Below are 24,344 nucleotides of genomic sequence, written 5' to 3' on the forward strand. Positions count from 1 at the left end.
TCGAGTGAACATACACAAGCGTGTAAAAGAAGAAGAGAATAGTGAGAGAAGAAAGATGGGGGAGAGAAGAATTTGATCAAGCAGAGAGATCAAAACAATGACTAAGCTGATAGGTAATTGGCCTAACGTGGCAGTAAAACGGGCTCAATAATTCAGACCGGCTCAACAAAATTTCTACTAGACGTCAATACCGATACTGACAAGCTAGACCTGATGGTTAGTCTGTCGTGGCAATAAAGTGGGCACAGTAATTCTAGCACAACAATATTACCGCTAGACGACAAAACTACCATGGAAGGCTAATCTCGACCCTTCTTAATCAAATGAAAGAATAATAGAAAGAATGGAGATCATAAAGAAAGAATATGGAATAGGATAAGAGAAGAAGAAGAGAATAGAAAAAAAAAAGGAGAGGAAGAGAAAGAAAGGAGGGGAAAAGGATGAGAGAAGAGAGAAGGAAGGAGCAAAGATACAGATGGCAACAACAGGAGGAGAAAGAAAACTTAGTCGGTTATGTGTCTCTACCGACTATGACGAGTATGTTTAAACATATTTTTCAACACCTTGGCAGCTGGTAAGAAGCAGGTCAATAAAGCCTACAAAACAGTGAAAAATCTTGACAGTCTCATAATGGCACCAAACTTGGTCAAGATCGTGATTAGCACTCCAAAAGACCACCTGCCAAGTTTCGTTACATTCCAACATGTCTAAGGCAGTGAACACAAAGGAACGGTTTTCAAAAAAAGGGCCTCTAACACCTTGAAATGGACCCAATAACTGGTATTATATTTTCGATGTCTTAAATCACTATGGGACCACCGTCATTAGATCCAGCACGGTCGAAAACCCCTATGGACCAAGTTTGGACTTAATCAGACACTCTAGAATAAAGATATGAGCAAAACATTGAAATAGGAGGGGTCACACACAATTCCCATGTGGCCTCACTACATCACAACACCATTATATGTGGCTAATTTTACAGTCACGAGTAGTAACTTTCGAGACCCGTAACTCATTCGTTCTAAGTCAGATCGCTTCCAATTTGGTGAGTGTATTGGTCTCATCAAGACGAACAATTCGATATATGGCACGCCCCGAGATGATGTCTGAGCAGGGAGAAAAACTAGAGAGAAGATGGCGATTCGTGAACAAATTGCAGAAAATTCAGCAGCGACACACCTCTCCCGATGGACTAAATCACAATGCTCGCATAATGGATTTATGCGAAACTAATTCCATTGTGTGCGTAAGGTCCAAGGCTACCATTGGTCCGAACCCCATATATGATGGACGGTCAGATTTCACGCATGAAGCTAATGAAGTGACTGAAGTTTTGATCGCCGGATTCTAGATTTCAGCCAAAACTCAAAAGTTGCGAAATCTTCGTTCGGACTCCAAATCGCATCCTGTTCGTTGCTACGTGATCGTGACGGCATGCTTAGTTCACTAAGAGGAAAAAATTATAAAAAAACATCAAGGAATGACCGCACTATCAATCTGAAGTTTTCAAGATTCAACCAAATTTCAAGTCTCATGATCATGGCTCAAAGACATGATTCATGGCTCGAAGTTGATGTCAAAATGATCGTCATGCTGAGCCCTGCAAGAAAACAATAACATTTTGATTAAAAAGGCATCAGAACACCATCGGGTCTGCCATTGAAGACCAATCAAGATCTCGAACAGTAGTAAGGAATGTTCTAGAATTTCACGCATTGTTAGGAAGGGGCAAAAAAATCCTTTTGCACCCATTTTTAGAATTTATTTTAATTCAATTAAATCTTAATTATAAAAAATTAGGTCTAATTTTGATCAATCCACTCATGTTTAGGAACAATTCTATATAAACAGGCACTGCCTCATTGTAAAAACACTCTTAACGACCTCTAAACGCTCAATTCATGCTTTGAAGATATAATAAAATTTTTGTTCTTACTTGAGCTTGTGAGTACGTCTTGGAGAGTGAGAGGAGAGAGAAGAAAAGGGTCGGTACCCCTCGGGCAGGCAACTTTCTCTCTCCTCCCCTCTCTTTTTCTTTCTCTCTTCTCTCTCTTCTCTTTCTCTCTCTTTCTCTCTGTTCTCTCTTTCACTCTCCTCCTCTCTCTTTCTCTCCCCTCCCCTCTTTTCCTTATTCTCTTCTCTCTTTCTCTCTCCTCCCCTCTCTTCTTTCTTCTCTCTCTCTTCTCTTTCTCTCTCTTTCTCTCTCTTCTCTCTCTTTCTCTCTCCTCCCCTCTCCCTCTCTATCTTCTCTCTCTCTCTTTTTATCTCTTCTCTCTCTTTCTCTCTTTTCATCTCTATCTCTTTCTCTCTCATATTCTCGTCTCGCCTCTAACTTCTTCTATCAACTGGCGAGGCCTAGTGCCTGTTGGTCTTCTGTCTCTTCTTTTATGAACTGGTGAGTCCTAGTGCTAGTTGGTCTTCTGTCTCTTCTTCTATCAATTGGAGAGGCCTAGCACCAGTTGGTCTTCTGTCAACTGGTGAGACCTAGCACCTGTTAGTCTTCTGTCTCTCCTTCTATCAACTGGTGAGGCCTACCGTCGGTTGGTCTTTTATCTCTTCTTTTATCAACTGGCGAGGCCTAACGTCGATTAGTGTTCTGTCTCTTCCTCTATGAAATGGCGAGGCTTAGTGCCGGTTGGTCTTTTATCCCTTCTTCTATCAACTTGAGAGGCCAAACACCAGTTGGTCTTCTATATCTTCTCCAATGAACTAGCGTGACCTAGCACGACCTTGCGCTGGTTGGTCTTTTGTCTCTTCTTCTATCAACTAGCGAGGCCTAACTTCGGATGGTCTTATGTCTCTTCTTCTATCAGATGATGAGACCTAGCGCCAGTTGGTCTTCTGTCTCTTCTTCTACCAACTAGCGAGGCCTAGTGCCGGTTGGTCTTCGATCTATTCTCTTATTAACTGGTGAGGCCTAGCGCCCATTGGTCTTTTGTCACTTCTTCTATCAGTCGGCAAGACCAAGTGCCAGTTGGTCTTCTCTCTTCTTCTCTCAGTCGGAGAGACCTAGCGCCGGTTGGTCTACCCTCTCCTCTTCTATTAGTCAGTGAGACCTAGCACCTGTTGGTCTTCCCTCTTCTGTTCTATCAGTAGGTAAGACTTGGCACCGGTTGGTCTTCTCTCTCTCCTCTTTTGTCTGTCAGTGAGACTGAGCGCCAACTGGTTTTCCCTCTGTTCTTCTGTCCGTTGGCAAAACCTAGCTCTAGTTGGTTCTCTTCCTCTCTTCTCATCTGACATAGTCGGCAAAGATTAGAGTCGACTGCTTCCTTTGTCTCCCATCTCCTGAAACAGTCGGCAATGTCTAGCGTGGACTGCATCTGCTCTTCCTTCTTCTCCCTCCTCTCTCCTTCCCGTCCATTACCTTCTTCTCTTTAACCATTCCTCCGCTACACTTTCTTTCGACCAAGATGGATTTAGGTTAGCTTCTCATGGCGGTCCTGTCGTGTAGCTATAATGTTGTTCTGCCAGGTTCACTTGGCCCGCTTTATTGCCACATAGACCGACCATAGTGCTTAACTAGTCGATATTGACAATAGCGTCTAGTAGCAATCCCGTGAGCTGGTGCCAGTTACCAAGCTCGTTTCGCTACAACGTTATGCTAATTATCCGCCAGCCTGGTCACTTCTCTGATTTCCACGCTTGGTGGAATCCTTTTCTCCCCCCGTCTTTCTTTCTTCTTTTTGAATGCGCATGCTTGTGTATGATCATCAAAGAGGAAAAGGGTGCGATCTGACCCACCTGTCTTGTAACCTTTGTCATATAAGTGTGTGATTGCAGGAAAGCAGAAAACATGAAGAATACAAGCCAAGGGAGGCGATTCCAAACCAGTTTCATTGCTAGGGGCCTTTCTTCGTGATCTAAGAGGGTGACCACGTGAGTCAGTTCAAGTAAGTCTCAAACCCACCTTTAAATTCGTCTCTCAACGGTTTGTAGCACCTGCCCTCATTTACGAATGAGTTTCCCGAGAGGGCGATCTCACAAACATCTTGGGTCTCTCCCGAAACCCAATACATGTGCTGCCCGATCCCTTAGGGATCCAGAGGGCAAGATCGAGGCACCTAACCAGCTTGGCGACTCCACTAGGGACTTACTACCCTTTAGTCGGATCGTTTTTGTTTGGCTAGTTTCTTCTTCATCTGCCTTCATTCTTCTTTTCTCATTCACTTATGGCTGCTGGGTTCTGTAACCCATTTATCTGAATCAAGGATTTTCTTATCCCGTTATTTGAGAGTGTCCCTAGGGAACAAGGTCCTTCGATTTTGTTCCAGACCATCCTCATGAGCAAAGATCCCTTGTTTAGCTCCCAGGTCTTAACCTTGACTGGTGTGAGGAGGGACATGAAGGTCCTTCACTTCCCATCTCTTCCCTCTGGAGGAAACTCCACCAAGGCACGTTGCATGAGCGACACTTATGTTGCCCCACATAACATGCACCTAGCCACTAGCAAGTCATTTGCCGGTAGTGTTTCTGAGGTATGTCAGAAGGCTGCCCAGTCTCATTTTGTAAAAGGTAAGCAAGTTGCCATTGCTCCTATGGGTTGTCATAAGGCTGCCCCCCACATTTCTACACCATTGGTCTCTATCCTTAGAGGCTCAACACTCCGAGGCGAAAACCCCACGGTCTCCTTCCCTTACACATACCACAAGGCTCGTGGGTCAACCACTCGAGTCACACCTCGGGGAAACCCTCTTATTGCCTCATGACCGTGTTTGAGATCGAGATCCTCCACATGCCACTCATGTGCATCTCACTGCTTGGGGCAACATCATTATTGCGCCAACCCATGTACACAGGAGACGATCTTCTCGTCCTCCTCCTATGCACACACAAGCGCACCCTGTAGGGGGCAGGCCTGCACCTGTTCTCTTACAGACATCTGCTTATAGTTCTCGACCTCCTAAGGCCAGATCACTTACACGAGCCCAGGTTGACGCTCAGGTTTGCCATAATCCTTCCTCAAGGGGTGCACACGCATCTCCATCTCATAAATCCCCTCATCCTCAACTCAGGCTGCCTCATGAGTCCACCCTGCTCCTCCTTCATGGAGCAAGCACCATCAGCCTTGTTACTCGAAGGTTTTTCCCAAGAGTGTCATCCTAAACCAGCCTTAACACTTTGGTCATGACGCTGGAGCTCATAAGAGAGCTCGGCGCATGAACCTCACAGAAGATTGAGTCCTTCATCCTCCCCGGCCTAAGGTGACTCCTGTTCTTAGCCCTCATCCATTGTTGCACCTGATAGAGACAACTCTCTTCTGTACGAGAAGAGTTGACTTGCCGAGACCTAGATCGCAGGTTTGGCATGAGGTCCATCAAAACCTCAATGTTAAACATAATAGAGGTCTGCGAATTTCTACTAAGGAGGTGACCAAGGCAGTCAAAACATCTAATTTTGATGACCCTCTTCACCTGAACCCCTTCTACCCCCTTCAGATGATGAAGCCTAAAGAAGAGCACAATGAGCCCTGTGTTGTGGTTACTGTCGTAGAAGAAGACTCAGCCACTCAACAGCCATGGTCCCAAGACCGTCGTGAACCGGCTCCTCAGCCATGGTCCCAAGACCGTCAAGAACCGGTCTCAACTCGATTTATGTACAAAAGTCGAGTTCAGTCAAGACATGCTGAACCCTTACTGACTGACCTACCATGTACAACCCGTCAAGCACGCAAACCCTCTATTTCCACTAACGTCGACCCCCGTAATGAAACAAACATCGTAATGGTCGTAAGCAAGCCCAGCGATGCGTAGGAGGATCGAATGAACAAGTTTGAGGACATGGTGCACGCGATGGTGGAGAAGATCGATCATATTGATGTGGCACGACAGTCGTCTAACCATGAGGTTCATTCCCATCACTTTGATGGTGTACCTCCTTGGCAGCCTCTTCCGTCTACCTCACGGGGCAATTATGTCCCTCCTCTAGCCTGTCAGTTAGATATTGGCGCTATGGCCACCAATAGCCTAAAGAACAGACAAATTCTTAGCATATAGGGTGCAACGCCTTATCAAAGACCATATCCTTCCTACATTGATCAAGTCCCATTCCCCTCAGACTATAAGAAAGGGAAGTTTCCTCTATTCAGCGGAACCACCTCCCCAAACCAGCATATCGTCCACTTCCAAGCAGCTTGTCGGGAAACAACAGATGACGGCAGACTTCTTCTCTGTCAGTTCGTTGAGACCCCTTGATGACCCAGCATTTCAATGGTATGCCCAACTTCCTCCAAACTTGGTCCATACATGGGAGGAGATGGAGAAACTGTTATATCAATGCTTCTACGAGGTAGAGAGAGAAGTTCAAACTATCGAGCTTCTCACCTTGACTCAAGACCCTGATGAGCTCGTAGATCAATTCATATCAAGATGGAGAAACTTGGCTTCCCGCCATCCTAATCTTATGCCCTAAAAGGAAGCAGTCCAAACTTGCATGCGGAACATGCGATCTGAAATCACTCTACATGTCGAGGTCTTTAATCTGACCTCCATGCCAGAGTTGATCTCTAAATCAATTAGCATAGAAAGTTTTTCACACCATCTTGGTGGGGTACGAAAACCATCTACAAGTTCAGTGAACAACAGGGGCAATGGTGGCTTTGGGATTAACACATGAGGCAACCAACAAAAATGAGTAATTAGTGCATCTGTTATGGTCACTGATTCAAAGAAGGATCCCTCTCAAACTTTGGACCTTTCTAAAGATGTAAGCACGACGAAGGTAACACCCTAGGCTGGCAAGCAACAACAGTCGTATAATTGGGTACCTACACCAGCCAACTTTAATCGGAGTGATTATTTCACCAGGCATAAGAATAAAGTCTATCCCTTCAAGAAGGAATGGGTCCCTGCGTTGTTCCAGTTATTATAAGAGAAGAATATGATCCAGCTTCAAGAAGCCAAGTTCCCTGAGAAATCTGGCCTTAACACTCAAGAAAATTATTGGGCCTACCATCGGAGGATCAATCATCCCACAGATGACTGCTACACGCTGAAGGATATAATTGAGGCCCTGATTCTGAAAGGTCAGACAAACCTTGAAGATTTAAAGAAGGCCTTCGAGACAACTGAGGCCTCCCATGCTGTAATCATTCAAGAGGAGGATGAAATGCCGGGTATCCTCTATGCCCTCTTCATTATAATGCTTCAGGAAGGCATAATCACACTAAAGAAGGCAAGGCAACCCCGCCGCCTTGCTAAGGGGACTAAAGATCGTTGGTGCCATTCCATCAGATAAGAGGTCATTATTTGTCAGAATGCACAACTTTCCTTGATATATTCACAGAGAAGATACGGGAGTGTCAAGACAACCTCCCTGTAAGTAATCCCCAAATCACTTCCTCATTGGGGCAAGAAGATCTCACTAGGTAGGACCTTCCGATCAATGACCCAGACTCTCCAGAATCCACGACTTCCTAGCCATGGATGATCTACCATGGCCGGAGCAGACTCAAGTCTTTGAGGCGAGAAGCGGTTTGTCAAGCCAGCACTGATCGCGAACCCAGTGAGACAAATAAAAAATCACCTCAAAAGACCAGAAAGAGACGGGCACCAACGACTTCTCACGGAAGAAATAAGATTGCTCAACCCACAGTTAAGTAGGAATTTCTCAAGCCCCTTCCTCCGTTGCCAACTTTGCTGGATTTTATCCCTGGCACGATCCTTTTTTCTTCTTCGTCCTGTCAAGAAGATGTCCCCATGCCGTCTTCCACTCTGCACACGTCCAATGAGGGTGACGACGTTGAAAGAACTCCCCAACAATCTAAGCAAGGGAAAGAACTAAAAGATCCCCCTGCAACCATCCAATCCTGATGATGACGTAAAATGTTGCCCAGATCGGTCTAATGAGGGGAATGACGTTAAAGGTCCCCCACTTTCTAACCCTTCTACACCTTCTCCACTTGCTTCTCATTCTCTTTCTCCCATGGCTTCTTCAAGTACGACCTTGATGTGCCTAGACTACAAGGCTCTTGACCGAGAATTTGAAAGAATAACTATAAGTAGGACGCAGCAAAAGCGATTGAGAAAGACCTTGGCACAGGCAGCTGGATTCTTAATAGTTGCCGATGCCCTGGCAGCTAAAGCCAAGGCAGAGCCACCTTCTACAAGAAAGCGTAAGAAGTCGAATTCAAAGATACCCTAGTGGCCCCCTGAGCCCGACTTCGAGTAGAGATTGAGAGAGTCAAGAAGGCAAAGCTTCTATTCTCAGGGAGCTTTCCACATGGTGCAAGTTTCAGGAGTAATAGCCAGCATGGGGCAGATAAATCTCAGATCAGGGAGGACTTTGCAGCCTTCACCATAGAAGTTAGGCACCCTGAACTTCCCCAGTTCGCCACTAACCCTTAATCCAATGACTAGTATACCGATCCTATAGCTCCTTGGGCTTCTTTTTCATCCCAATACCTTAAACGATCCTCCTATTCCCCAATTTCCTGGGACCCCTTTTATCCCATACACCCAGTTCCTTCTAAAAACTCAAACTTCCATCACTCAAATGAAGCCCATTGTGCAATCAAGTTAGCCAGCTAGCCAAAATAAACCCTCTTTACCCAAACTTTCTCCTCAACTCAGTATACCCACTAAATCAGTGGTAGGACTAGGAGCACAAGGCCTTGATCAAGAAACGGTGAAATATGATGTGATAGGACATTTACATAAGCTTGAAGCCCTTCTCAGTGTCCACGAAGCCCTCATGCTCTCAAAGGATTACCGAATGGATTTGGTTCAAGCTCTCTCTGACCCAGAAGTGTACGAGACCAAAGTAGAACCTATCGAGGTAGACCCGTCAATTCTACAAGGATGTATGCCAATCACCTTTTCAGAGGACGAACTGCAATTAGGGGGAAGTTTCATAATTGCGCTCTCTTTGTTGTGGGCGAATTACACACAGCCCCATCAACCAAATCCGGTTAGATGGAGGGTCTGCAGTCAATCTCATTCTAAGAAGGATCCTTACTTGATTAGGGCTGGGGTCGGATGATCTTACCTCGACCCACATCACAGTTCAAGGGTGGCTGACACGATATGCCTTCTTTTTAAGATCGGTGAGCTGAATGATTATGCTCAATTTCATGTAATCGATACCGACACTTCTTACAATATTCTCCTCGATCGGCCATGGCTCCATGATCAGGGGGTGGCATCAACATTGCACCAATGTTTCAAGTATAGCTGAGACGGGAGACAACATACGATCTATGTTGACAAAAGACCATTCCTAGTGGCAGAAACTCAATACGCTGAAGCTAAATATTACTTCACAGATCTGGCGTCGCCTCAGAAGGTGAGTGATGAAGGTCACGAGTCTACGAGCAAGTCTGTGTCCTTCTCTCATGAAGATGTTGAGGATGTTGGAAGGACGTTCGTGAACAAGTTCAAGGAAGAAGAAAGGAAGGGCATAATTTTACCCCTAGCTACTCTTCATTCCAACATTTCAACCATCAACCCTCAAGAAACTCCCTCTTCGTTTGAAAAAGAGTCTTCACCTTATGCCCCCAGTTCGGAGCCACCTTGGGCAGAAAATGAACCAAAAGTCATTTCTCAGATCGAGCAAGTCATGGGGATAGAATTCCCGGCCACAAGGATCACCTATACGTCGGACAATCAGAAAGTCATGCATATCCCCATTACACTCTTGAAAGCCGAAGCAGTGCGACAATTGCCACAAAATTTTTTTCAAAGTCCGGTTGCTATAAGTATAGAAGATGTTCCTCAGACCGTTATCTAGACAAAAGTTTTACTTTTCCCCAACCTCTCAGGAGAGAAGTTCGGTGAAGGGCAATTTCCTCCCCCTCAAGGGCAGGATCCTCTAACAGACTTGAGGATTTAAGTCCACAGTCTTCAGAGTCAAATGAAGGTGATGTGTACCGCTTCAAAGCATCTCAAAGAGTTTGTGCCGGAGACTAAAAGCTATGACGAGATTGAAGTAAACACGCCACCAACAGAGGCCGAGGCCCCTCCTGATTGGATTGTCTATAGCAACTAGGCTCACCAAATCATGTGGAAGATGAACTATGAGCCTTTGGCCAATCAGACATTGAAAGGACAAAAAGCAACGACTCCCTATTTCGAAGCTATCCAAGCCGCGGCAACCCACCATGGGGATAAACGAGGCCTACGATATTAATCTCTAGGGATAACAAAAGTATCGAGAGGCATTCAGAAGAATCATATGAAGCATGGAAAAATTTAAGAGAGAATGAAATTATGAAATAAAGTAAGTCAAAAAGAGAAACACTTTATTCATCAGTCAAAACTTTTACAAGTACTGAGAAAAGGGGGAACGACATGCTCAGAAACAATCAATCATCTAATTGACCTCTGCTCTACGAGCTTCAAGAGAAGTCTCGGTGCCTTGAACATGTGCCTTCAGTTTCGTCACTTCTTGAGTCGCCTCTGTCATCACCACAGTTTCCGACTCAATTGTGCCATCGAGTTTGGACAAATCTGCAACCAATGAAGCCTCAATGACCTTCCTCTGAGGCATCTCCCTCTCGAGTCTCGTAAATTCTTCTTTCAGTATTTTCATTGCCTCCCTCACTTCGATCATTCTCTTGAAGCTTCTTTAGGCTTCTCTCTTGAGGTCCTGTTGGCTGCCATTTATTAAGGTTTTCTTCTCAATACAAGCATCTTTCTCTCATGACTGTGCAAGTTCAGCTCTTCCAAGGATGCTACCCTTCTTGCTTCTTCCTCATGATGACGCACTCCCAATCGCCAGCTCTACAACACGTTTAGAGTTGCACAAAATGATAAAGCACCTCTAATGCCGTCCGGACCACAGTAGTCCCAACAAAGTCCCTCAGCCTGGCCAAACCTTCTCCCATCCCATTGAACGGCAGCTCCCTTAAGCCCTGAAGGCTTGCTCTAAGCATGTCTTCAATCATGTTAGAAACACCACCGAAAATAGGCCTGGACGGTGCTATTAAGGCCACCAATGTGGTAGACACCTCGACCTCAAGGACCGGGCTTGTTAAAAAGATAGCCATTTGCACAACTAGCTCCTCTGAAACAAGGGCAAAGCCTAGAGATTCTTCCCCTTTGGGCTCATGGACAGCCCCGGCCTCAATCTGCATGGGCTCTTCAATGCCAGCCTCGCTGTCTGGACCCTCTCGTATGGGGAACTCTACTTCTGTCCAATCAGGCTATAGAGGAACCTGTTCCCCTTGCTCCTCACACTCCTGGGCTGTCACGTCATCATCATCAAGTTTAGGAATTGCCCCTTCTCTTTGGCCTTCGCTAACCGACTCATCCCTGGCAGTGGCTTCCTCAACTTGGCCCTCTCCTTTAACAGCCAGAACCTCAGCCACAAAGAGCTCAGTCCCCTCATCTTCATGACTCGGGACAACAAGAGCGGCAACCTCTTGATGCTCGGGCACTCTTCTCCTCGAGCCATAGCCCTTGCCTAGGTCGGGGAACTAAAATCCTTGTGCATGGAGGCCACATCAACATCTGAGCGCCTATCTAAAGCAGTTGCTTTAGTTCTTTCATCCTCCTTGATCTCCACCCAAGCCACCTCAGACTTAGGAACTACCCTTGGACTCTAGGGTGTCTCCCTAAGATTCGGAGTCCCTTCCCGATCAGAAGCAATGCCGATAGGTTCAAAGCTGTCAAAGTCTTCTGCCTCGGTTTCTGAAGAAAAAGAAAACATTTTAGCAAGATACAGAAGATGGTCCAGAAAGCAGAAAGGGTGATACTAGAAGAATTCATAAAAGATCAGAAGAGGAAGGCCTACCTCCTGATTCCGACACCACAGGAAGCTTGTTGCTCTTTCGCCTCCGAATACGCCCACAAGCTGAAGACCCTGCAAGGGTGTTTGCAGTAGTCGGGCACTTTCTTTTCTTTCCCCCTCGTGGAGCAGGAGCTTCAGCTTCAGATCCACCTCCTTAAGGCCCTCCAGCCAATTTGTTGTTGAGGACTGCTTCCAATTAAGACGATCAAGTCCTGTGGTGGACGCTTCTCATAACCAGGGACTTGTCGCCCCTCATCCCATTTGAAGATCGAGCTATGATTGTCGAAGACACTCCTAGTCATTGTCTTCATTGCAAGGAACTTTTGTAAGGCCTCATCAGTAGCTATCTCACGCGGAAGCCCCAAAGCTCGCTAGTTGGAAGGATAATCCAAGTCGAACACCATGTTGGGAGTAGGAGCATCCGCCAACCTCCTTTGCCAGGTGTCCTGATGCCTGTTACCATTCACCCCTTTCCAAGGGTGATCCTTCTCCCAATAGCCCTTACTGGTGATTCTTCACTAGTTCACATCTGCCTTGGTGGTTCGAACTCTCCTACCAAAGTGAGGTAGCACATACTGCTGGTCTCTGTCATTTCAAGACACATAGACCAAATGGTTTGTATATGCTCTGACAACCAACTCTCTCAGAAAGTTCCAAACTCTTCCACCCTCTCCTTAGACACCTTACTCCAGTGCTTTTCGAAGAATACCAAGAAGGGGCAACCTTGGTCAAGCCCGTGCTAACAGGAGAAGCGATGGGGGAAATACCCCTCTAGCCGGGCACTGTGTGGAGTCCGATAAGGTAAAACTCCCCCTCTGATGCTCAGCATAAACATGAGTTCCCTAATTGTTTTTGGGGCACCATCCAATTCCTTCCCCAAGTCATCAATGAAAGCACGAACAATAAAGCTTTCGACCAGAAAAGGGACGCGTCTCATGTGCAAAGAATCATTTTCAAACAGACCCCGAGCTTCCCCTGGGGTATGGAAGATGGCCCTTTGGTTCGCAATCCTCATCAAGAAGGGCCACAATCTATTTCCTGAGCACTAATGCTTGACGTAGGTGTCAGGGAAATAAGCCTCTAGCCACCGGTGCACGTAATGCGTAGGGAACTAAGTTTAAAAGTCTCCAGGAAGATTTTCTCCTCCTACGATGTCGTTCCCTCCCTCTTTACCCTTTTAGGCTTTTCCACAGGAGATGGCCTCCAAGCCATGATATATGTTGCACAAGACTGGCTGAGTAAGGGCATACTCATGCCCTCTGGCCATGTCGCAGACGATGTATAATACCTCTGGATGAATGTCGTCCCCCCAGCCAGGAAAAACAAATTTATATAAGAATAGGGCCAAGTAGGCAGCCAAGAAAACACCGTCATCACCAGTCTTGAGTTGATATACGGGAAGCATCTCTTTTGTAACTGCCTTTCCTTTCCCCTTCGGAGTACCCTGACCACCCACGAGATAATCCCCATAAAAGAACTTCACCCATTCAGTAAAGGTGACCTTACCATTGGTAAAGCAGCTGACAATAGACTGGTAGGCCTTAAATATATTTGGAAGACTGGCCGGCGGCTCTTCATCTGCCAAGTTAACTCTACCGAAGATGACTGAGTTTGAGGGCACAAACTCAATCTCGTCATACATGGCCCCGAGCATCGGAAGACCTCCAATAAAGTGAAGATCCAGTAAAGATATTCCTGCTTCGCCATGACCAAGAAGCCAAATTGCTCACATGGAATCCATTTTCTCCAACAATACCGTTACTGTATTATAGCAACGGTCATAGTAGTTGCTCCAACATTGGACCGCTGCTAATAGTGAAGCATGCTTAAGATCGCTTCCATACGAAGCTAATACCTTGGCAATCCAAGAAGCGTATCCCTTCAAATATTGGTGCTCTCCCTAAATCCGGAGGCCTTTTGCTGACCACCTAAGTAAAAATATTCCTGGACAATTCTCTTCCCCAAGGTGGCCAATTTCTCTCCAAAAGCTATGTTCTGATGCATACAATGAAGAAGTGTCATCCCTTCTTCAATACAGACATTGTCATCATTGCCCTCTCACACTTCAAAGAATAACAGGTAAAAAATTAATGTAACACTAAGGCGCCATTCTGGTTCGCACACTGGCTGGGTCAGCCAAAAGGGTTCTCCCCTTGATAATACTTCACCTGTAAAATCATGGGCGCCAATTTCCTGTTCGCTTGGGAGCCTCTTCACATCGGGGATTTGGTAAGAAAAACCAGCCATTACAAAGGACTTAGTGGTTCACTCTTAAAAAAAAAGTCATTAAGACACTAGAGGAATGCCGGTGGAGTCTATCTAACACTCAGCACCGGTTGAGCCTCTCAAACGCTTAGCACTGGGTGAGCTCCTCTATGCCCAGTGGCTGTTGCATGTTAAAAATTAGTGCCGGGTGAGTTTGTCAAGATCTTAGCACTGACTGAGCTCCTCAATGCCCAGCACTGATTATGTGTTAGCGATTAGGGTCGGGTGAGTTTATTGAACACTCAGCGTCGGTCAAACTTCTCAATGCCTAGCGCTGGTGAGCGCCAACAACTAGCGTCGATTGAGTCTTTCAGCACTCAACGCCAGTTCAGATTGCCAACACACCAATGCCGGTTGAGTTTTTCAAAGGACAACACCAGCTGAGAGCAAATTCCTCTCATGTGCCACGAATCCTAATCGTGACACCTCGAATTCAGTTGCGCCGACTGACAACCGTCGCCACGTCCTTCGGTGCCGCCTCACACATGTGCGACTGATAATCGTACACTTTCCAAGGATGACGGTTCATCTTCAGCAACCGTACACCTTCCCCATGAAGTTTCACCTTTTGCAACCATACAGCCCGCCTCCTACGATCGTGTGCCTTCCATCGAAATTGCTCCCACACGGCTAGAAACTCACAAGAAAACCTTCCCCCCTATCTTTTTAGCCAGAGGGTCGCTAGAACCTCATCGGGAAACCTCTACGACACCACTAATAGTGTCGAAAAGTGGAGATAACCCTGATAAAACTCTTGAAAGTGCATGGAAACCTCTGCGACACCACAAGCAGTGTCGAAAAATGTCCACAATCGTCAGGAAACGCCTAAACATGTCTATCAGAAAAGAAAACTGTAGCGGGATTTTCATAACATTCACGAAAAACTTTCGGAGGACTCTCCTTTCCCAGCTACTCTCTCTACAAGTCCGCCAATTTCTGGGCAAAGTCCACACGCCGAAGGTCTTCTCTACAAAACCCTTTCTGGAATCCTGCTGCCTGTCAAAGAACCTTCCCTGCAGAGACTGTTGCTGTAGTCCCACTACTCGTTGGAACTTCAACCGAGCGTTCTCTCCTCATGGTTAAAGAAAATTGTTGCTTATGTTTTTACCCTTGGTGAAAAATAAGGGAAAATGGGTTTTACACCCTAATATAGACTACACTGCCCTCATATGCCCTTCACAAACTCGGAATACCAGTTGCGTACAAGGGAAGCCAAGCGACAATGAGCCAGGTTGGGCTTTGACACAAGGCCTGAGGTAACTCTCATTGATCCATCCCCAACTCCGGTTGACGCAGTGCCGGGTGAATTTCCAAACAGCCCTAGCATTGGACAACTTAGCGCTGACTGTGTTTCCAAATACAACTTTAGTGTTAGTTGAAATAACGTCGGGTGTGTCTCCAAATGACCCTAATGCTGGTTGACTTGGCACCATGTGTGTCTCCAAACAACCCTAACGCCGGTTCACTTAGCACCGGATGTGTTTTCAAATGCAATCTTTGCGCGATTAACTTGGCGTCGGCTGTGTCTCAAAAATTACCCCAGCGCCGGTTAACTCAGCATCAGTTGTCTTCAGATATTATCACGGGTCATTCACAATGTCAGCTGAGTAGCGCCAGTTGTGTTGTGAGAACACAGCGACGGTTGAATATTTGCAATAAACCATCAGCGCTACACATGGCGCCTTCCGTATTTCAAGTAGTGTATGCCCTATCATTATCCCTACTGGAGTTGTACCCATGCCAGGATGTGTCACCCCTTGTGGACTTGCACCCCGGCTGTTGCACCTAAACTGTGACTTCCCCAATAGAGTCAAGAATTGTCCCTCATCCCCCACTAGGAATCACACCCATGCTGCGGCCCATCATCCCCAGTGGAGTTAGGTCAATCTTACTTCCCATTTACCCAGTGGGTCAACTTCACACTAAGCTACCTTACCCTCAGGGCGGGTTACCTATTATAGAGACTCGTCTTGCACTCAAAGAGTACACTGGCCCCCTTTAAAACCACATTGAGGTCCACTTCTGCTGGTCATCCATCATCATGCCACCATTTCCATCTGAGCCCCCAGTTTGTGAATAGTCTTCTCCATTTTATCCCTAGGGAATCAGATTACCATCCATAGACCTATTCCTTTTCAAGCTCCACCTACATGGCGACCTACGCCTTGGTCTAGTTGCACAACCCTAAACTTCTCGGTCCATACTGCATGACTCTAAACTGCTTAGCCTCGGTCCATACTGCATGACCCTAAACTGCTTAGCCTTGATCTAGTTGTACGACCCTAAACTGCACAGTCCATACTGCATGACCCTAAACTGCTCAGCCTCGGTCCATACTGCATGACCCTAAACTGCTCAGCCTCGGTCCATACTGCATGACCCTAAAACTGCTCAGGCTCGATCCATACTGCATGATCGTAAACTAATCAACCTCGATCCATACTGCATGACGCTAAACTGCTCAGACGTGGTCCATACTGTAGGACCCTAAACTGCTCAGACGTGGTCCATACTGCAGGACCCTAAACTGCTCAGCCTTGGTCTAGTTGCACGCCCCTAAACTGCTCAGGCTCGATCTATACTGCATGACCCTAAACTGCTCAGCCACGGTCCATACTGCATGATCCTAAACTGCTCAACCTCGGTCCATACTGCATGACCCTAAACTGCTCAATCACGATCCATACTTATGACCCTAAATTGCTCAGCCACGGTCCATATTGCATGACCCTAAACTACTCAACCACGGTCCATACTGCATGACCCTAAACTGCTAAGCCTCGGTCCATACTGCATGACCCTAAATTGCTCAGCCTTGGTCCATATTGCATGACCTTAAACTGTCTAAACTACTCAGCTTCGGTCCATTTAGCATGACCCACCCTAAACTGCTCAACCTTGATTCATACTACATGACCCTAAAACTGCTCAGCCTCGATCCATACTACATTACCCTAAACTGCTCAACCTCGGTCCATACTGCATGACCCTAAACTGTTCAGCCTTGGTCCATACTGCTTGACGATAAAGGCCTCAGCACCAAGGTCTGAACTATATGACCTTAAACTGTAGCAGACGTCTAGTCGCACGACCTTAAACTGCATGGTCCTAGTTGTATGACTTTAAACTGCATAACCATGGTCCAGCTATATAACCTTAAACCATAGTACACGTCCTAGCCACATGATGATAAAAGGCTCAGCGCCATGGTCTGAACTATACGACCTTAAATTGTAGCGGAGGTCTAGTTGCCGGACCTTAAACTGCATGGTCCTAGTTGTATGACTTTAAACTATATAACCACGGTCCAACTATATGACCTTAAACCATAGTGCACGTCCTGACCGTATGACAGTAAACTGCTTCGCATAGGTCCCGGAGGCATGACCATATACTCACCACCGCATACGCGCACATGTCGTTTCGGGCACTTTCACGCATGCCTTCTTTAACCTACCTATTAGTGTGCACACACCACCTTTATTACCTCCCTAGTGAGTTCATTCCTTTCATCATCCTACATCATTCCCCAGTGAGTCTCACCCATGCTCACAAAACGGCGAACCATCCCGACATCCATACTCGGCATAAGTTAGTGGGGCACCATCATCCACTAACATTTCATACATCGTCCATCTCTCATAGGTACCTCAAGCCATCTTCCCAAGTGAGCCAAACCACCACCATACTCACTTCATGACCTTCAACCATAGTGCACGGCCAGGCCACATGACGTTAAACTGGTTCGCATAGGTCCCAGAGGCATGACCTTAAACATGCCCTCACAAAAACATATATATAACGGGCATGGTGTATACCTGAACAAGGGAATGCTATGAGTCAAAATGACGGACGGGCATGGTCACGAAACCATGAGTAAAAGAGTTCCATGAACAGAATCGGGCACAGTGAAAACTCGGAAGGGCATCGTGAGTAAAAATGGACAAAAAGGGTGGACATAGCTGAAAGGTCATGGGTAAAAGAGCTCCAAATTAAAAGAAGTTGGTGAAAACCGTCTCCACAACGCCACTTCCCAAGTTCAAGAAAAAATCCGCAATGGATGCTTGGACCAATAAACAGGTTGATGCAGCACTCATCTCAATAGGCAACTTCAACCCTCACTCAAAGGAAGAAAACCCTGGTGGTATAAAACCAGGGATCCAAAATATGAGCTTCAAGGAAAATATTCTGATAGTCTGAGTCCAGTTGTAAAAAAGACTTGAAAGACAGAAGACTCGCCTAGACGGCAAGACAGGTCTCATGACAAAGAGCATCATTCTCACAAGGTCAACAACATAATTAAAAAATGTTGAAGATGCTCATGGAAGTTAAGTCAGTTATGACCTTGAACCGACAATCGGGTGATTGTCCTAGCAGCACAACAATGGGAAAGGGTGGTTGTACATAGAGCTGGTGACTTCGACAAACTGAGGTACCCTACTCGCCAAGGAATAACGGGTTAGAAAAACTTTGGATCTGACAATCGGGGTGATTTTCCTAACTACACAACAGTGGGTAGGGGTGGTTGTACCTAGAGCTGGTCACCTCGACAAACTGAGGTACCCTACTCACCAAAGATTGACTAATTTGTAAAGAAGACGGCGTCGATGCAAGGCCCTTCAGTACACCATTCATCCTCAAAACGTGGCTCAACACCAGAGGATGCAAGAAAACTCAAACCAAATGGGAACAATGCCCTTTGACATGGCACGTAATTGCTAGAGGGGCATGATTCTGACTGACGAGGTCCATACAAAATCCTCAGATTCATAATCACAAATAGTCCGCAAGAGGGTGAGGACTTCGATAAGATCCCTCAAAAAATTATCTTATCCCCTTAAAGTTTCCATGGACGGACCAGCGAACAATGTATCCCTATGTCTGAGCAGCCTAGTTACACCATTATGTGAATCTCCTCGACGTTCACGTGGTCCTGTGGCTAGGAAGGAAAAAAGTAAAAGCCAAAGGAAACTTTCCTAATGATTTTCCTTCTCACTTCTCTTGAAGCACAAAATTCGATGGGGCAAGCTATTTGAACGTATTTTTCAGCACCTTGGTCCCTGGTAGGAAGTAGGTCAATAAAGCCTACAAAAATGTGAAAATTCCTAAAAATCTGATAATGGAACCAGAATTGGTCAATATGGTCATCAACACTCCAAAAGACCACCTGCCAAGTTCCGTCTCATTCCGACATGTCTAAGGCAGTGAACACAAAGGAACATTTTTCAGAAAAATGGCCTCTAGCACCTTGAAAGAGAACCTACAACTGGAATTACATTTTCGGTGTCTCAAATCACTGTGGGACCACTTTCATTAGATACGGTACAGTCGAAAACCCTTATCTGCAAAGTTACGGCTTAATCAGACACTCTAGAACAAAGATATGAGCAAAACATTGAAACAAAAGGGGCCACACACTATTCCCGTGTGGCCTCACTGCACCAAAACACCATTATAAGTAGTTGTTTTTACAGTAACGGGCCGTCACTTTTGGATCTGTAAATCACTCGTTCCAAGTCAGATCGCTCCCAAATTCGGTGATCGTATTCGTTCCATCAAAATGAACAATTCGTTATATGGCACGCCTTGAGACGATGTATGAGCTGGGAGAAACGCTAGAGAGACGCTGCCGATCCATGAAGAAATTGCAGAAAATTCAGCAGCAACACACCTCGCTTGATGGACTAAATCACGACGCTCGCACAACGGATCAATGCGAAACCAAATCTATTGTGTGCGTAACCAAATCCATTATGTGCGTAAGGTCCAAGGCCACCATTGGTCTGAACCGTACATGATGGACGGTCTGATTTCACTCACGAAGCTGACGAAGTCACTGAAATTCTTGATGCCGGATTCTAGATTCTGATTAAAACTCAAAAGTTGTGAAATCTTCGTTCAGGCTCCAAATCGTGTACCGTTTGTTGTCACGCGATCATGATGACATGCTTAGTGCACTACGATGAAGAAACTATGCAAAAACATCAAGGAACGATCGTATTATCGATCTGAAGTTTTCAAGATTCAACCAAATTTCAAGTCTCGTAATCATGGCTCAAAAACATGATTCATGGCTCGAAGTTGGCATCAAAACGATCGCTATGCCGAGCCCTACAAGGAAATAATAATCTTTCGATTAAACGGGCGTCAGAACACCCAGGGGTGACATAGTCCTTTTGCACCCATTTTTAGAATTTGTTTTAATTCAATTAAATCTTAATTTTCAGCAATTAGGTATAATTCTTATCATTCCACCCATGCTTGGGCACAATTCTATATAAAAAGGCATTGCCTCATTGTAAAAACACGCTCAACAGCCTTTGGACGCTCAATTCATGCTTTGAAGATTCAATAAAATTTATGTTCTTTCTTGAGCCTATGAGTACATCTTGAAGAGAGAGAGAGGAGAGAGAAGAGAAGGGTCAGTACCCCTTGAGCAGGCAACTTTCTCTCTCTTTCCCTCTCTTTACTCTCCCTTTCTTTCTCTCTTCCTTTCTCTCTCTTTCTTCTCTCTTCTCTCTCTTCTCTTCCTCTCTCTTTCTCTCTTCTCTCTTTCTCTCTCCTCCTCTCTCTTTTATTTTTTCTCTTCTCTCTTATTCTCTCTCCTCCTCTCTCTCTTCTTTCCTTCTCTTTCTCTCTCTTCTCTCTTTCTCTCTCCTCCCCTCTCCCTCACTCTCTTCTCTCTCTTTTCTCTCTCTTTTCATCTCTATCTCTTTCTCTCTCATCTTCTCCACCTGTCTCTAACCTCCTCTATCAACTGGTGAGGCCTAGCACCTATTGGTCTTTTGTCCCTTCTTCTTTGAGCTTACGAGGCCTAGCACAGGTTGCTCTTATGTCTCTTCTTCTATCAACTGGCGAGGCCTAGCGTCGATTGGTCTTCTGTCTCTTCTTCTGTCGACTGGCGAGACCTAACGTCGGTTGGTCTTCTACATCTCCTTTTATCAACTGGCGAGGCCTAGTGCCAATTGGTCTTCTGTCTCTTCTTCTATCAATTAGCGAGACCTAGTGTCGGTTGGTCTTTTATCTCTCCTTCTATCAACTGGCGAGGCCTAGTGTCGGTTGGTCTTCTGTCTCTTCTTCAATCAATTGGTGAGGCCTAGCGCCTATTGGTCTTTGGTCTCTCCCTCTAATAACTGGTGAGGCCTGACGTCAGTTGGTCTTCTTTCTCTTCTTCTACCAACTGATGACGCCTAGCGCCAATTGGTCTTCTATCTTTTCTTCTATCAAATTGTGAGACCTAGAGCCAATTGGTCTTCTGTCTTTTCTTTTATCAACTGGCAAGGCTTAATGCCAGTTGGTCTTTTGGCTCCTCTTCTATCAGTTGACGAGACCTAGCATCGGTTGGTCTTCTCTCTCTTCTTCTATCAGTCGGAGAGACCTAACGTCGGTTGGTCTTCCCTCTCCTCTTCTATCAGTCGGTGAGACCTAATGTCGGTTGGTCTTCCCTCTCCTCTTTTATCAGTCGATGAGATTTGACACTGATTGGTCTTCTCTCTCTCCTCTTTTGTCAGTCGACAAAACTTAGCGCTGACTAGTTTTTCCTCTCTTCTTCTGTCAGTTGGCGAGTCTTAGTGCCAGTTGGTTCTCTTCCTCTCTTCTCATTTGACACAGTTAGCGAAGCTTAGCGCTGACTGCTGCCTCTCTATCCCATCTCTTGAAAAAGTCGGCAATGTCTAGCACCGACTGCATTTCCTCTTCCTTCTTCTCCCTCCTCTCTCTTTCCTATCCATTCCCTTCTTCTCTTTAACCGTTCCTTTACTGCTTTTTTATTCGATCAAGAGGGATTGAGGTTAGCATCTCATGGGGATCTTGTCGTTTAGCTGTAATATTATTGCGTCAGGTTCGCTTGGCCCGCTTTACTGCCACGACAGACCGACCATCGTGCTTTGCTAGTCAATATTAACAATAACGTCTAGTAGCAATCTCATGAGCCGGTGTCAATTATCGAGCCCATTTCGCTACCATGTTATGCCAATTTCCACCAGCCTAGTCACTACTCTGATCTCCTCACTTGGGAGAATTCTTCTCTCCCCCTGTCTTTCTTTCTTCTTTTTGAATACGCATGCTTATGTATGATCATCAAAGAGAAAATGGGTGAGGTCTAACCCACCTTTGTCGTAGCCTTTGCCATATATGTGTGTGATTGTAGGAAAGCAGATAACAAGGAGAATATGAGCCAAGGGAGGCGATCCGAACTAGTTTCATTACTTGGGGGCTTTCTTCGTGATCTAAGAGGGTACACACGTGAGTCAGCCCGAGTAAGTCCCGAACCCACCTTTAAATTCCTCTCTCACTGGTTGATAACGCCTGCCCCAGTTTTCGAACGAGGTTCTCGAGAGAGCGATCTTACAAACATCCCTAGTCTCTCCCAATACCCGAGATGCATGCCGCTTGATCCTCTAGGGATCTGGAGGGCGAGATCGTGGCCCCTAACCAAAGTAAGGAGAAGAAGGCAAAGGCTCAGGTAGTAATGTGCTATTGCCAATGTGACAGAAGAGAGAGAAATAAGGGAACATAGGTGGTGCTTGACCTCACTAGCTGTAGCGGGGGAAGAGGCATGATAAGACTTTAGCAGAGCTAAGCTTCACTAGCAGTGTTAAACAAAGAAGAAAGAGAGGACACAAATGGTGTTAAGCATCACCGGCTGTGTTAAGAAGAGAGGAAAGAGAGGGCATAGGCGGTGTTGTGCTTCGTCGGTTGTGTTAGACAAAGAAGAGAGAGAACATAAACGACATTAAGAATTGTCGGCTGTGTTAAGAAGAGAGGAGAGAGAGAAGATAGGTGGCACTAAGCTTCATCAGCTGTGTTAGACAAAAAAGAGAGAGGATATAGACTGCGTTAAAGTGTCTTTGGTTGTGTTAGAAAGAGAGGAGAGAGACGGATTCAAGCGACACTGAGCTTTGCGGGCTGTGTTAAGAAGAGAGGGAGGAGAAGGATACAGGCGGCGCTGAGCATCACCGATTGCGTTAGGAAAAGAGGAGAGAGAAGGATACAGGAGGTATTGAGCATCACCGGCTGCATCAAGAAGAGAGGAGAGAGAAAGAGAGATAAAGACAAGAAGGGAGAGATAAAGATGAGAAGAATAGAGAAAGAGAGATAGAGATGAGAAAAAGAGAGAGAAATGAGAATAAGAGAGAAAGAGAGATAGAGATGAGAGGAAGAGAGAGAAAGATAGATAGAGTTGAGAAGAGAGAGTATGAGAGAGAGAGATGAGAAGAAGAGAGAAAAAGAGGGGAGGATAGAGAAAGGGAAGGATGAGAGAAAGAGAAAAGAGGAGAGAGAAAGTTACCTTACCCTCTTCTTCTCTCTCCTCTCTCTCTCTCTTCATGACACACCCATGAACTCAAGCAAAAATTGATGTCTTTATTGAATATTGAAGAATGAACCGAAGGGGTTTTACAATGAAGCTTTGCATGTTTATAAAGAATTTGGCCCAAACATGGATGGACACCCAAAAACTACCTAAAGTTGTAGATAATTACAATTTAATTGAATTAAAAGATATTATAAAAATAGGGTGCAAAGGGACTGTTTTTCCCCTACCTAACAATGTATGAAATTCCAAAACAGTCTTTGTTGCTGCCTGAGAAGTTGTGTGATCTTCCATGACTAATCTAGGGTTACTGATGCCCATTTGATCGAAAGACAATTATTTTCTTGTAGGGCTCGGCATGGCGACCGATTTGATATCAATTTCGAGCCACGAATCATGTCTTTGAGCCATTATCATTAAACTTGAATTTTAGATGAATCTTGAAAACTTTGGATCGATTGTGCACTCGTTCCTTGATGTTTTTCTTCTATTTCTTCTCTGAACCACACTAAGCATGCCGTCAAGATCATGTTGCAATAAGCACGACTCGATTTCGTGTCTGGATGAAGATTTTATCGTCTTGAGTTTTTTGTCGGAATCTTGAAATCCGACGGCCAAAATTTAATGCAGCTTCGATGCCTCCGTGTGTGAAATCCAGTTGTTCATCGTACATGCGGTTTAGACCAAAGATAGCTACGGACCTTATGGACATAATGCAATTAGTTTCGTGTCGATCGGTTACGTGAGCGCGATGATTTGACCGCTCGAGTGAGGCATGCTGCTGCTGAATTTTCTACAATTTTCTTCTCGGATCAGCAACTTATTTTAGTTTTTCTCCCTGCTCGGGCATCGGCACGAGGCGTACCACATATCAAAACGCTCGTCTTCACGATACGAATACTCTCACAAAATTTGAGTGTGATCCAACTCAGAATGAGAAAGATATGGGCCCAAAAATTCACTGCCCATGATTGTGAAAACAACCACCTTTAATGGTGTTTTGGTGCAGGGTGGCCACACGGGGAATAGTGTGCGGCCG

This window comes from Amborella trichopoda, chromosome 9, assembly GCF_054954075.1.
Source record: "Amborella trichopoda isolate Santa Cruz 75 chromosome 9, AtrichopodaSantaCruz75HAP2 v2.0, whole genome shotgun sequence".
Classification (NCBI taxonomy): Eukaryota; Viridiplantae; Streptophyta; class Magnoliopsida; order Amborellales; family Amborellaceae; genus Amborella; species Amborella trichopoda.